The sequence below is a fragment of the Notamacropus eugenii genome, chromosome 4 (assembly GCF_028372415.1).
Source record: "Notamacropus eugenii isolate mMacEug1 chromosome 4, mMacEug1.pri_v2, whole genome shotgun sequence".
In the NCBI taxonomy this organism is placed as follows: Eukaryota; Metazoa; Chordata; class Mammalia; order Diprotodontia; family Macropodidae; genus Notamacropus; species Notamacropus eugenii.
Window position 1 is genome coordinate 10,978,948 of NC_092875.1, and position 15,337 is coordinate 10,994,284.

A 15,337-nucleotide genomic window follows, 5' to 3' on the forward strand; every position below is an offset into this window, starting at 1 on the left:
ACGGTCTCTGTCTGTTTCCAGTTCCTCTCTGTATCTCTGTGTCTCTTTCTCTCTCTCTGCCCATCTTTCTCTGTCTGTGTGTGTGTGTGTCTGTCTTTGCCTCTCTCTCTGTCTCTGTCTCTTTCTGTCTGTCTATCTCTCTGCATCTCTGTCTCTCTCCTCTCTCTTCTCTTTCTGTCTCCTCTCCGTGTCTCTGTATGTGTCTCTCTGTCTCTCTCTTCTTCCTCCCTCTCATCTCTCTTGACTTGCACCAGCTATGATTCTGGGTAGATCACATAACCTGTGTGAACCTCAGTTTCTCTATCTGTAAAATGAAAGGTTTAGACCAGATAGTCTCTGCGGGTCCCTTTCAGCTCCATGTCCTATCTGGGATCTTCCTGGACTTCAGTTTCCCCATCCCTAAATTAGAAGCTTAGGCTAACTGGCATCCAGCCTCCCTTCCAGCTCTAAAAATAGCGATGATGGTGATGATACCTAGGATTTTCTACAGCATTCTAAAGTTTGCAAAAAATTATTTTTTCATATATTATGTCATTGGACCTTCTGGGAAATAGATGCATTGTTATCCTCATTTTACAGATGGGGAAACTGAGGTACATAGTATTTAAGCAAGCAGGTTCACACAGGTAGGAAATGTCTCAGGCAGGATTCGAGCCCTGATTTCAAGTCCTGTGCTCTTCACCACTGCAGCTGCCTTCCTCCTGAATGCCCACTGTTCTATCAGCAGTGGGCAGAGAATGTGCCATGTGAAGTCTGAGGGCAGAAAGGAGGTGGGGACAGTTGGGAGAGGCTACCTGGAGGAGGCAGCATTTGAGTTGGACTGGGTTCAGCAGAAACCAGGGAAGGAAGGCATGCTAGGTGCAGGACCCTGAAGTAGCAAAGGCATGGGAGTTTGCAGACAGGGCTTCCCGGGGTCAGGGAGGTCATTCACCTGAGTAGCTCTGGGGCTCTGGCATTGGGTGGCCCCAGCTCCTCCTCAGCCCGTGTATAAATAGCACTGACTTCAGTGCTATCCAGGAAAGAGGCCTGGCGTCCAGACCAGTGACTGTTCTAAGGGCAGGAAAGCCAGGAAATGCGGAGGCTCTCTCTTGATTGGGCCCACTGATTGTATCTGGGGATCTTTCCTCTCTGAAAGGAAGTGTCCCAAGGACCCAGCCCCATGCAAGGAACTGGACACGTCCGTAGAGTCTGAAGGGACATCAGCAAGCATAGGATTCAACTGGGACCTCAGCTGTCCCCACTCCCAGCATCCTCAGCTGGAAAAAGAGCTTTCTTTTCTTCTTTGGGCCCCTGAGCAAACCCGTCCATGCCTACCAAGTCTCCCGTTCCTCTGTGGCCATCGCTGGCTGCTTCTTAGCAAAGCTGGCCTGCGTCTGTGTGGTCAGCTTGGTGCTCCTGGTTCTGGCCTCGGCGGACAAGCAGATGGGGCCAATGCCTCTGCCCAGGGCAGCCCTTCAGATCGTGGCAACGTTTAAGTCCCCAGGAAGCTTTCTTTATTTCACAGTAAGGCTCAGACTCTCGGGCCCAAAACAGGGGGTATCATTTTACCTTCTGGGCTTCATCCACTGACACTGGAACTTTCCAGACTGACCTGTTCCTCCCCTATGTGAGCTGTCAGCCCCTTATAGAAGGGAGGGTAAGAACTGTCTTTGCTTTTAAGTTTGTGTCCAGTCCTTAGTACAGTTAAAAATAATTTATTTATAGTAGTAAATAGTACTTTTCCATTCACTCATTCACCCTCTTCCCTTCCCCTTTTACAGATTGGGAAACTGAGGTCCACTGTTGGACAGCTCTGCCAAGTTGTTCCTTACATGGAGTCAAAGTCCAAGTCCCAGTAGCTTCCACCCATTGTCCCTCTTTTGACTACCCGGTGTCAAGCAGATTCTTAGTGATCAGGCTTCTGTAGGACAGACTGTCAGACGTTTGAGCACCCAGAGATCCTGGCCCCCAAACTGTCTTCAGCCCAGGCCTCCCTGGTTCTTTTGGCCTGTTCCTGGAGGAGGGGGTCTTCTCTCCTCCCTGCTCCCTCATCTTTGGCCCCTGGATGTCTCTCCTGCGCCTTCATTTTCTATCCTCTTAAAAAGTAATCATGTCTTTTTATTTACATCACTTATTCTACAGCCCCTCCATTTCCCCCCACGTGCCTCTCATGAGTCCTTACCAAAGAACCATCTGTCATCAGAAAGGATTTCTTAAGAGAGAGGAGAGAAAAAAAGTCCACCTGACTTGGGCCCAAAGTCAGCTGTTGTATGCAGTATTCCAAACCTGTGGCCCCCCATCTCTTCCTGTATCTGTTCCTTGGGGCCACGCGTAGTCATTATGATTTCACAGCATCCATCTTTCTTTAAGTCTCAATCTTGGAAGCTGGTCATGGGAGGGCCAACAGTAATCCTGCTGCTGGAGCGACTGAGGCTGGTGTATTGCTTTAGCTTGGGCTAAATCCTGCCTCAGACTAGCTCTGTGTGACCCTGGGCAAGACGCTTCATCTTTCGGGGCTGAAGATTCCTTGGCTGTAGAGCCAGGGGACCAGCTTCCTGATTCCTTAGGCCCTTTCTGACTCTAGATCTCATAAAGGATGACTCTTGGCCTGCTGTGTTCTGAGTCTCCTCGGTCTTCAGGGGCCACCTGTGGCGTGACCCTTCCAGGAGTAAGACAGGCTCTGAGGGTATGTCAGAGCATGTGGAGCCTTGTTCCCTGGAGGGCCCCTCCTTGTCCTGGTGGGAAGGGAAGAATGGCATCTGACTGGGGACACTGAGGAGTGTTACCTCATGTAGACAGCGGGGTGTTGGGAGCGAGATCACACTGGACCACTGCTGCCCTGCCTTCCTCATCTAATTTGGGGATTTGGGGGTCAGAGACAGTATGGAGAGACAGCTGGGTTCAGGGCCATTTGGGGCCAGCAGGTGAACAGGGAAAAGATCATGGCAGAAGAGGGGGAGGCCATGGGGCATCTCATAGAACCTAGCCTTTAGTTTCACCCCCACCCTCCTGTACCCTAAAATGAGGGAAACTAAACCAGATGATCTCTGAGGCCCCTCCCAGCCCTGCCATCCCCTCTTCTCAGCCCCCTCCCAGTTCTAGCTGCTTTTATGACCCTTCTTCAGGGCATTCTGTGCATGAGTCTGGGGGCCTTCTCACCCTCTGTCCCTGTGCTTGTGGGCTCTTGAGGGGTGTTGGGTGGGCTCCAACATTTGGGCCTGGTGTTAAGGAGGACTGTACCTAGTGGCCAATCCCCTTTGTCCTGTTCTGTGGCCAGACTTCTTACCCTGTCTGGTCAGCCAGTCAGTGAGTGTGTATTAAACCCTTGCTAAAGGTTACACACACACACACACACACACACACACACACACACACACTCACATACACACCCCAGACACAACACACACACACACACACACACACACACACCCCTCCACACACATACACCACCCACACCCCACTCACAATACACACACCCCACACCCCACACCCTACACTCAGAAGCTGGCTTGGCCTGGCCTCTGGGAGCATCATGAATTCAGTTAACACTCTGGACCTGTGTCCTTCTCAGCCCTGCTGGCTCACAGTTCACTAGTTCCCTGCATGACCTTGAATATGGACCTCCCCCTGTCAGAGCCTCTGCTTTCCCCCGAAAAGGGCTGCTAGGCCTGGCCCAGTTGGTCTCCTGGGTCCCTCCTAGCACTGACATTCTGTGTAAATCCTCCAGAAGCCCTCTGGCATTTTCTGTTTATGAAACTGGAGGGGAAGGCTCCCTGGAACTGCCCGCAAAGGTTAATTTAAAACAATAAATCTGTTGTGGGCTGAGGGGTTTTTTTGTTCCTGTCATACCGATCTGAGCACTCAGCTTAATATTTTAGCAAATTAAAACATAAATCTTCATTTTCTCCCTTGTGATGCTCCTGGCCTGCCCTGGCCTGTCTGTGCCTTCACTCAGGTCATTCCTGGCACCTGGACTAGACTCCTCTTTCTGGACTTCTGTCCTGTCCTTTCAAGGCTCAGCTAAATCCACACTCCCCACCCCTGCCCACGGCAATCCTGGGACCCCTCCCAGACCAACAGCTAGTCAGGTGAAAGGTTAGAGTTAAATGTGCTGTTTCTTCCTCCTACTTCCTCCTGACTTTTTGCTCTTCCTTGTCTGTTAATAGATTAGGGCACATTCCTGCCTGTGCCTCATTAGTATAAGGTACCAGACTCCCCAAGCTGGGGAGAGCTCAGACACTATCCAGTACTCCCAGTAGCTGAGCATCCCTGAAAGGTAGAGTGGTGGTCAGGAATTAGCTAGGGTCAAGTACTTCCACTGACACTAGTTGTGTGACTTTGGGGGCATCACATAAATTTCTCTGTGCCTCAGTTTCCTCATCTGTAAAATGAGGGAGGTCGAACTCAGTGACTTCTAAGTTGCCTTTAGCTCTAAATCTATGCTCCTATGAGCTCCCTTTGCCAGTGCAGGCGGGCACCTTCTCTGTAATTTCCAGTCAGACTGAGAGATCAAGGGATTGGTCCATGATCACAGCCCATATGGGTCACAGACTTGGCCCCAGGTATTAGGCCCCTCAGAGTGGTTTTTTTCCCTTGCCCCTTGGGGCTGCTTAGTAAATATTAAATGAGATTTGAATGTGGTGCTTGGCTGGAATCCCCTTTTCTTCTCTGGAAGACGAGCAGGATTCCTCCTTGGAGAGCACATCCACAGAGCAGATTGTAGCCTTGATCCTCCTGGATAGGACCAGGCTCTGAGATCCTGACTGGATGGGGACTATACATGGACAGGCAGCAGATGGGAGCCAGCCTGGAGCAGAGGCTGCTGGGAGGTGGCCTTGGAAGAGGGGGAAAGGCAACGGGTCCCTTCAGCCAGAACTATTCCTGACAGACAAGGTTGCAGGTGGCTCAGAGCCCCCAGTCTGGTGCCTCTTCCCCTTGGGCATGTAGAGGGCCAGGATCTCTCCTCCAACAGGCTCAGGTGGGGACTCAGAGCCTGCCTGAAGACAGTGAAGCAGACTGAACTGTCTCTCTCTTCCTCCCAACTTTCTTTAATGCCTTTATGGCAGAAACAGGAGGCCCACTGCTCAGGGACACCACAGCCCAGCTCCCTGTTCAGGCTGTTTCATGTGTTCATTCCTTCCTGTGAAATGCCTGCCCTGGGCTGGGTGTTGGCGGGAGAAAGACAGACCAGAAATAATCTTTGCCCTCAGAGAACTTATATTTTGTTGGGGGAGACAGCAGATGCACATAGAAGTATTGGCAAAGGGCAGACATGATGGGGATTCCATCAATGCCGAAGCAGCCTTCCCTGTATCTGACAGACTCAGAGACTTGCCTAGAGCCCTGAGGGGGCAAAGGCATGGAGGCTGGAGAAGGCATGACATGAAAAGGAAGTAGGCTGGAGAGGAAGGTGTAAAGAGGTAGAAGGATCTGGTTGGGGGCCAAAGATCCTTTCAAGGCTCAAGAGAGAAGATTACATTTCATCCTGGATGCAGTGGGGAGTGGTTGGCATTTGGGCCCTCACCACCACAAGGCAATCCCTTTATTTTTCTTTAGGTGACCCCCTGGGACACTCCCATAGAAACTGTCTCAGAGTCTCTTCTCTCCTCTCACCTGTCACACCTTTCCCTTCCCCTTTCTCCCCACTGCTGGAGACCTTGCCTGTCATTTTACTAAGGAAGGTCAGGCTGTTAGCTCTGGGTCCCATCTCTTTGGATCACACACAGCTGGCTCCGACATCATCCTCCACTCTCCCTTCCCCTGGTCTGTGGCAGAGACTTGTCCATACTCCCTGATGAGGCCAATGCCCCTCATGGGCGCTTTTTCTATCTCTTCTCCTCTTGTCAAATATAACTGTACCTCCCATCAGCCCCTTCTCAAATCCTCTATCCTCCCCAGCTCTTGGCTTTCCCACTGCCCACAAATGCACCTGGACATCACCCCCACTGCCCCCAGTTGTCATCCTCCATCGCACCTCCCGTTCTTAGCCAAATTCCTAGAAGAAACGGCCTCTGCTTCCTCTCCTTCATGCCTCAATTCTTTTTTTTTTTTAAATAAAAACATTGTAATTCCTGAATTATTTATAACCCCTGCTTCCTCTTCCTTGGCTGCCTCTCACTGGTTCCTTGCCCTGTAGGTCAGGGCCTCCAATATCATGCCTGTGTCCCCTGGTGGCCACCCTAGACAAAGGGGGTGTCTGGGGTGGGGGTGAGCTGAGCAGGGATGACATCTTGCAGATTCACTCCAAGGACGCAGAGCTTTGCTGCCCCAGGTGAGCTCAGATCCTCATCCCTAGCAGGGAGTTCCCAGCAGAGGGGCCTGAGAATGGGGCCTGGCCTGAGGCATGGCACACTGGCTCACCTCCCAGTCTCCCACCTGCTGGCACCTGGCCTTGGCCCAGATGGGAATTCAGCCTGGGAGCAGGTGGGGGTCGGAGTTTGGAGGGATTTGCATGTATTTGTGTTGTATTTGTTCAGAGATGGCACCGTGACCCCCCCCCAAAAGCCAGCTCACCCTCTTCGCTGCCCTCCCACCCTTTTAGGATCTCCAGAGCCCCTGGGGGATCAGTGCATGGCTTCTCACAGGCTTACCAAAGCAGGGGGAGGGGAAATACAGGAGGGTTTATGAGCTAGGCAGTGACCGCCCAAGGAGACTGAGCCGCCATCGCTGCTGCGCCCAGCTGGGTTTTTCCAAACTTGACAGCCCTCGACGTCTGTTCATGGGGAGTCATGGGGAGAGAAGCTTGGCTCACTCTGGGGGAGCTGTGTCTCCCTGACGGCTGGCCCAGAGTCCCTAGGTTCCTGACTCAGTCTCTTCTGATTGGCAGATAAAATCCCGCTTTCTTCTCTGGGCCTCAGTGTGAGATATTCATCCCCTTCTCACACCTTTACTTTACAGGGATGTTAGTGCTTGGGACTGTGGGGCGGTCCATCTGGGCCTCCTCATCCCTGGCTTCCCATGCCTAGCTCCTATGTCTTCCCTGTCCAAGTGCTGGGGCCAGCCTCAGTTTCTCTTGACATGAAGAAGAGCCCCAGCACTGGAGCCTTCATCCTCCCTATGTGACCCCTGTGTTTTTTGGAGGTCACACCTTTCTCTGAGGACACCCACTAACCCCTTAGCCTGACTAACTCCCTGACTGTAATAGGTCACTACCTGGCACACCCACTCTCCATTGTCAGGCAGGCCGTTGGGGTATTCTGTGTTTCACAACCAAGCAACACCCCAGGAAAAATATGGGTATGGGCCTGGGTGTTCATCTGGTTTATTTAGCGTTTTCTCGTTTTCCTCTTTTTCCCCCCTTCTTTAAAAAAATAAAAATCTCTGATATATAAGGGACAAATCTCTGAGAAAAGGAGAGAGTGAATCAGACAGTCAATATTTAAGCCCCTTCTATGTGCCAGACACTGTGCTAAATCCCAGGGATGCAAAGAAAGGCAAAAAGATATCCCCCCCCCCTCACAGAGCTGAAAGTCTATCCACTGAAGTAGATAGCGTCAGACTTCAAGTTAGGAAGACCTAAGTTCGAATGCTGACTCAGACACCTAATAAGTTGTACAGCTCTAGATGAGTGATTTCCCATCGATTAGCCTTAGTCTCTTCATCTGTAAAATGGGAGTGGTACCTCCTCTCCAGGGTTATTGTAAAAACAAGTCAGTCAGTCAGCAAGAATGTATTAGGTCCCTACTCTGTGCCAGGCACATAGTGAGCACTGGAGAGGTAAGAATACAAGCGAAAAGAGAGGAAATCCTTGCTCTGGCCATCCCCCAAGCCGGACCCGCTCTCTGAAGTCCCACCTTGTGCAGGAAGCCTCCCTTAATCCCAGGGCCATCGCTCTGTTTGTCATCTCCTGTTTATCCCCAGTTGGTCTTGGTGGCACGTCGACGTCTCCCCCATCAGATGTCAGCTTCTTCTTTGTCTTTCTTTGGATCCCCAGTGCTTACTTTGTGCACTTCTCTGGCTCATAGTAGGTGCTTCATAAATGCTGATTGGCTCTTTTCTAAAATGGGCTTTGGTTTCCAGAAACCAACGCTCCTAAAAGGACTGTAGAGTTTCCCCCCAAGCATGGAACCTGCCTGCTTCTCTGCTCTTTCATTCCAGTCTCGGTTCATTGTCCATTTTACAGATGGGAAAACAGACTCAGAACTGGGAAGTAAATCTGCCAAGGTCATTTAGCGAGTAAGTTAAGGGACGACCAGGACTTGAAGCCAAATTTGTTAACTCTGAAGTAAGAGTCCTCCTAGTCTCGCCTCCCTGGCCCCTGTCTCTTGCCTGGGACTATGGGCCTCTGCGTTCATGGTCCATAGAACTCTCAGACTTGGGAGGGCAGGGCAGACGTCTCCTTGAGGACCTGGCCCTGGGAAGGGGCTGCATGAGACTAGAGAAGGGAAAGGGCCCAGGTCTTGGACACAGAGACCCTGGGCTCAAAGTTGTTCTAAAGCCCCTCCCAGCCCTGACATCCCCTGTTCTAAGGTCTCTCCCAACCCTCACATTCTCTTTTCTATGTTTCTTCCCACGTTTACTGTTCCATGCTCTGGGCTCCATGACCTTGTCCATCTCAGGGCTAGGGTAGCTTTCTCAGGACTCTCTGGGAGAATAAATCTGAGAAGGTGTGTCTGTGGAGTGATCAGAGTCACCACTTTCCTGCCTCTTCAGCCTCAGGGTCACAGTTAATTGCCAAACTGTGCCCAGCAGTCTGGAACAGGTAATTAACCTTGTGCCAGGCAGGCGATCTCACAGATCTCACTGTCTGAGGTCTGCCCTGGCCACTGGCACCCTAGGCTTCCACCTCAGCCACGCTTTGGCCGGCAGCCAGGGCGAGGACTGTGAGGACGGGGAGCCCTGGGGGAGGCTGCTTTCTCAGTGCCCCTCCAATCAAAGGCCACCTCCTACCCTCGTTCAGTTTCACAGAAAAGGTCAGTGTGGCCTTGGGGAAGTTGGCAAGGGTAGCTCATTCATTGGATGGCATTGCCTAGGTAAAGTGGTAGCTGAGGTCCAGCTCCAATACTCAGACCCAACTGTGAGTCCTTGGGCAAATCACTCAGTTTCTCTGAAACTCTTGTCATATGATCTTTGTTCTAGAGCTGAAGGGGATCTTAAGTTGAGTGACTTGCCCAGGGTCACTCAGTTAGTAAGTGTCTGAGGCTAGATTTGAACTCTGACCTTCCTAACTCCAGGTCCAGTTCTCTATCCACTGCACCTGATAGCTGTCTACTCTAGTGGAGAAAACAGTACATACAGAGGAGTGGTGACTGGGGAAAATGGACCTTGTTCCATAGAGTTAGGGGATGGGGAAGGGGACCATAGAGGAGTAGACTGACACAGTCCAACCAGGAACAGTGGCACAGCGGGTTTGATCGTGGTTCTGATTCCAAGGCAGGAGAATCAGGGAGGAAAGCATCCATTGGGGCTGCCAGATGATTGTCAAGAAGGCTCAGGATTAGGGGCTAAGAAGTAAGTCTCTGAGGAAGAAAATGAGCTCAGGTCAGAGGCTATGGGTTCAAGTTCCACCTTTGACACTAGCTGTATGACCTCTGGGCAAGTCATTTAAGTTGCCTGGGCCTCAGTTTCCCCATCTGTAAAATGAAAGACTGCTCTTCATGGCCTCTGAGGCCCCTTCCAACTCTAGACCAGTGATCCCATGAATATGGAATTTGCCATCCTCCCAGACCCTCTGGACCTTTTTCAGAATGGGCACTTGCTTCAGTGACTCCCATTGGTTAACAGAGTAAGGTCCAAACTCAGCACTGCGTGGACTGGCCATGGAATCAGGAAGACCTGGGTGGCAATCCTTCCTCAGACACTCAATAGCTTTTTGACCTTTGGAAAGTCCTTTCTTCATCTACAAAAATGAAGGCCCTGCACTTGATCCCTCCTAGCTTTAAATCCATGAGTCTGTCTGCCAGTATGCCTTACATGTGAAGTCCATCCACCATGCTGATAGCCTTCCTCTGGGTCTCATGACACTGAGATGCCTGAGAGCACTCGGGCTGTCCCTCCCTCCCAGTAATTTTCTTACACAGTTCTTAGTATGTAACAAGTCACAACCAGATCCCACCCACCATACCCCTTTCCTTGAGTGACCCTCAACCACACACTCTGTTCATGGTTCATACTATAAAATCCTGGCTTGGGCAGTGCCATCAGAAGGATGCCCTCCACCTTGGGCAAGCAGGAGAGGGGCTCTGAGCAGGGGAGAATTTCATATTCCCATCTTGAGATTTGTAATGAACTGGCCAGCCAATGAGTCATTCATCAAGGGAAGTAAATGAAATTCGCTGTTGGCCTGTAATACTGAAAAATTCCTCTGGATTTGTACAAAAGTTGACCAAGTCTCTCTTTCAATTTAATTGAGGCTGGGGAACCTTTATGTCAAGTTATAAAAGTTAAATTACGTTTCTCCCCGTCTCTCTGGCAGACATTTTTCAGTCCAATCTCCTGGCTAAATAAAAGCCGTTGGCAGCCTCGGTGGACAGCAGAGATCACTTTGATTTTTGCTGTGATCTAAGACAAGGCAGTGAGGCCTCTGTGTGTGGAGGTCAGCTCGTTCCAGACTCTGGGCTTGTAGCAAGGTGACCTTCTGGATCTTGGAGGCCTTGAGGTGGCAGGAAAAGGACGCTAGGCTGGAATGCAGAGTTCCTGGTTGGGTGACCTTGGACAGGTCACTTACCCCTCTCTGGGCTGCTGTTTGCTCATCTGAAAAATAAAGGGACCAGACGAGTTGCCTTCTCAGCTTCATACCTGTGAGATGATGTAATAAATGTGTTTCACCTTCTGGGAGCCTCACTTTCTTCACCCTTAAAAGGAGAGGGCTGGCATGGAAGGGAGGGATAGCTCCATGAGCTGTGGAACATGAGTAGAATGTTAGAATGCCAGCGTCCCCACCACCCAGCACAGAGCCTGGCACACAGTGGGTGATTTAAACAAATGCTGATTGATATTTTTTTTCCTCTTTTCTCCTGTTGTTATAAAGAATGACTCTGGGAAAGGGAGGATACAGGAATATAGAACTGGGTTGGGAAATGGAATCCATGTCAAAACAAAGGAGACTGATAAAAATTTAAATTGAGAAAGCAAAAACTGGGCTAGATCGTTTCTGAAGTAATTTTATAACTGTAAATTCTGTGATCCTGTGATATGCACTCTGCTACAGAGAATGTTAGGGTTGTGAATATGCTGGCAGATAGATGAGAGAATAATTGTGTGTGTGCGTTTGTGTGTGTGTGTATGTGTGTGTGTGTGTATGTGTGTGTAGGGAGGAGAAACATTTCTCTTGTGACTCAAACAAACAGCCCATATCTGCATGGAGGTGAACACACTTGGGAGTAGAATGAATACACTTAGCTAGTGAGGTGGGAAGACCCTAGGCAGCTAAGTGACGTAGTATGGGAGACATGTTCAAATCTGGCCTCAGATGCTCACTAGCTGTGTGACCCTGGGTAAGCCACTTTCTGCCCAACTCCCAGGGTTATTCTTGTGAGGATCAAGTGAAATGCTGATCATAAAGTGCTGTGCAGACTTCTTGTAGAAATGAGTGTGTGTGGACAGGAAGGGTGTAAATACCTGGGATAGATAAGCCCTGGGGCAGGGGGTGGAAAGTCTGTCTAGTAGTTTTATAGATGGATAATGACCCTTTTAGAATAACTTGGGTGAGATTTTTAGGCTCATTGGGTTGGCTGATGCTTTAAAAGCCAGGTTGTGGTTGACAGCGCATATGCATCCGGATGTCTTCACTTCCCCTCTAGTGTAATATCGGCGAACGTTTCCTGATACTAACTACTCATCCCTGGTATCCATTGATGAACAGACCTGTCTTCATTCCCAAGGTCTCTGCTGGGGAGGGAGAGAGAAGCCATTTGTAGCGATGGCCAGGAAGCTCTCCTTTGGCCTTGGCATGCGTCCCACACCACTTTATCTGTCCCTTTTGGGAAGACATGTAGGCTCATGTGTGTGGTGGAGGGGGAAGAGCCTAGCACGTGAGAGATCTATGAGCAGCCTCTGCTCATTCCCCTAGATATGTGTCCCTCCAGCAGAACACAAGCTCGATAAGGACTGACATGTTTTCATTTTTTTTAACCCTGGCACCGACATGGAGCCTGGGCACAAGGGAAGCAATTAACAAATGCTTGTTGTAGTGAATTGAGCTAGATTGCCCCTCCTTGCTTCCTCCCTCAGTTTCCCCATGTGTACAGTGAAGGGATTGAGCTGTGTGGCCACACCCTCACAGCTCTTCCTTTTGTGTGGCTCAGTGATTCCTTCCTTTGGTCTGAATCCCACAGTTCTTCACTGGGTCATCCACCATCTTCCCTAACTCTTTAAGTTCTATGCTTGGATGCATGGGTGATTGGGTGGGTGGGGATGACATGGGTGGATGGATGATGAGATGGATGATTGATTAGGGGGGATGGATGACTGGGCAAATGGATGGAGAGATGGATGAAAGAATAGGTAGAGAAGTGGGTGGATAGATGGGGAGGTGATTTGGTAGACAGGTGATTGAATGCGTAGATGGATGGATGGATGATGTAATTCCTCATGAGAGGTGGTGAAGTATAATGGTTAGAAAGCTGACTTGGAATCAGGAAGTTGTATCTCTCTGACATTTCTAACTGGGTAACAATGGGAAAATTATCCTGCCTCTTAGTACCCCCAGACAAGTCCCTAAGCCCAAGTTTATGGATGAAGTACCAGTTGGCACCGGTGAAAGTAGTTTACACTCTGGGACTTCCCACATTAATGACATCTTAGATGCAGTTCTCCAGATCCTTACAGTGGTAACATTTCTGAAGTTCTTTCACGTTCAAGGCTGACTCATTTATCTCCTAAAAATAGTACACAGATCCTGGCACACAGTAGGTGGGGATCGAGGCTCCCATTTATCCTATTTGTGGCAAATCCTTTCTTGAGATAACATCAGGACCAGCTCCCATTTTTCTAAGGCTTGGAAGCCAGTCCTGTAACCCCAGTGTGCCACTGGGCAGCTCTCCAAGACTATAAGTTGCAGAGAAGGAAGGTGCTTACTTGAGTTAGTGGATGGAGTTTGCTTACCTGGGAATTCCCTATAGCGATAAAATCACAGAACCAGTTCCTATCCTCAAATGCCTTCCTCATACCAGCCCTGGGAAGAAGATGTTTTTTATGTACATTTTACAGAGGAAGGAACTGAGGCATGGAGAGGAGTAACTTACCTAAATCACTCCATCATATTAAGCACCTACTAGGTGTTAGGTCTTGTCCTAGGCTCTATGAATACAAAGAAAATGAATGAAACAATCCCTACTCATTACCTCCTAAGGGAAGAACAGTTAAGAGAGATATATACACGTAAGGAGCTGTTGAAGCAGAAAGAGAATGCAAATAAATGTATGTAAATTTGGTAAGTACCAGGTGATTAGGGAGATTGGGGGGGAGGGGGTCCAAAGGCTGAATGGAGAAGGGGCTACTTGAGCTCAGATAGGAAGGAGGACAGTTGGAGAGGTGGACTGGGGAGGGAACGCACTCGGAAAGTAAGGGGGTTGGACGGAACCATCTCCTGGAGCCCTTCTCAGTCTTGGGCGTGAGTCGATCCTTGGAGCCAAACTGGGAGGCTCCTAGCTTCCAAGCTGGAAGGGAATTCACAGGCTGTTGTCTTCATTATCAGGCAAACCGTAGGCACTGACTAAATGCTTGTTGATTGACTGACAGTAGCCAGATGTTGGGCTCATGGTCTAGGTTCTACTTCCTTATCAGCTTATCAAATTTCATCCTGCTCCCCATGCTTTCTGCCCCATTAGGAGGGAGAGAACCCTGGCTTTACCTTTCTTTCTATCCCAAGAGCTTAGCACAGTTCCTGGCACACAGTAGGTATTTAATTATTGCTTGTTGACTTAAATCAGCCCCCAGTGTGTCCAAAGCCTTGAGTTCTGTGCATGGGATGCAAAGGTCTAAAGGTTCCTTCACCAGCCAGACAAACACAAACAGTAGCTTCCTCCACTTTGCCTTGCCTGAAATCTCCATGGCTGTATCTGGGCAAAGAGTGGGGAGCCCCTATCCTCTGGGGCTCACTGCAAGGGCTAGGCTAGTGTTCATGGCAGATTGGAGAGCTGGACCAAGGATGGTAAGCAGATAGGAGAACCCAGGAGCCTTCTCTTAATCAGACATCAACAATGCCTCTCTTCTCAATAATTGTTGTGTTGGAAAATGTTATTTTTCATAAAATTTGTTATATATGTGAATATACAGTGGGTCCTGGTTGTTCTAAAAGGAGTGAAGAAAATAAAGATCTTAAATTTTTTTCAGTTTTATTTGCTAATACAGTAAATATTAATAGATTAATATTAATATTAATACAGTAAATATTAATAGATAACTCATATAAAGAAAAGTTTTTTGGGATCACCAATAATTTTTAAGAATATAAAGGGTTCTGAAACCAAAAAGTCTGAGAGGTGCTGGGCTCGATGATTTTAGAGGCCCCTCCCCCGGCCCTGACACCCCCTGTCCTCAGGCCCCTCCCAGCCCTGACAACCCCTGTTCTGAGGCCCCTCCTAGCCCTGACATCCCCTGTTCTCAGGCCCCTCCCAGCCCTGCCACCCCCCTTTTCTCAGTCCCCTCCCAGCCCTGACAACTCCTGTTCTGAGGCCCCTCCCAGCCCTGACAACTCCTGTTCTGAGGCCCCTCCCAGCCCTGACATCCCCTGTTCTCAGTCCTCTCCCAGTACTGACATCCCCTGTTCTCAGGCCCCTCCCAGCCCTGACAGCTCCTGTTCTGAGGCCCCTCCCAGTACTGACATCCCCTGTTCTCAATCCCCTCCCAGCCCTGACATCCCCTGTTCTCAGTCCTCTCCCAGTACTGACATCCCCTGTTCTCAGGCCCCTCCCAGCCCTGACAGCTCCTGTTCTGAGGCCCCTCCCAGTACTGACATCCCCTGTTCTCAATCCCCTCCTAGCACTGACATCCCCTGTTCTCAGTCCTCTCCCAGTACTGACACCCCCTGTTCTCAGGCCCCTCTCTTCTCTGCCATCACCTGTTCTGAGGCCCCTCCCAGCCCTGACCATCCAGGCCTTTGTCTGTCTGCAAATACCAAAATTATTTACTTTTCTGGGCTTCAGGACTGATCCCCGGATGGATAAGACAAGGCTGCTTTCTGAGCCTGTGGTTTCTTCTCTCCTACAAATTTCTTCCCTTAAGTAAACATGTCTGCTTCCCTTTTCCTGACTGAATGTGGTTTTTCCCTCTCCCTCTTCTTTGACAGAGCCTCCTATTGAGCAGCCAAAAGTTCCGTGGACTGAAGGCCAGAGGAGGGAAGCCATCGATTCTGCAACATCCCCTTGGAGGGGAAAGTAAATTGGGAAAGGTATTGTGTGCCTGTGGTTAATTACCC

At 49.8% G+C, this 15,337-nt stretch overlaps 1 protein-coding gene across 5 annotated transcripts in view; it reads left to right on the forward strand.

Moving 5' to 3' along the window:
• Positions 1-15,337, forward strand: part of ARVCF (ARVCF delta catenin family member) — a 352,355-nt gene that overhangs the window by 179,523 nt on the left and 157,495 nt on the right. For all 5 annotated transcript variants that reach the window (XM_072599775.1, XM_072599774.1, XM_072599778.1 and 2 more), the window contains one exon: positions 15,209-15,310. The gene's annotated coding sequence lies outside the window, so the exon portion shown is untranslated. The remainder of the gene's footprint in view (positions 1-15,208; positions 15,311-15,337) is intronic.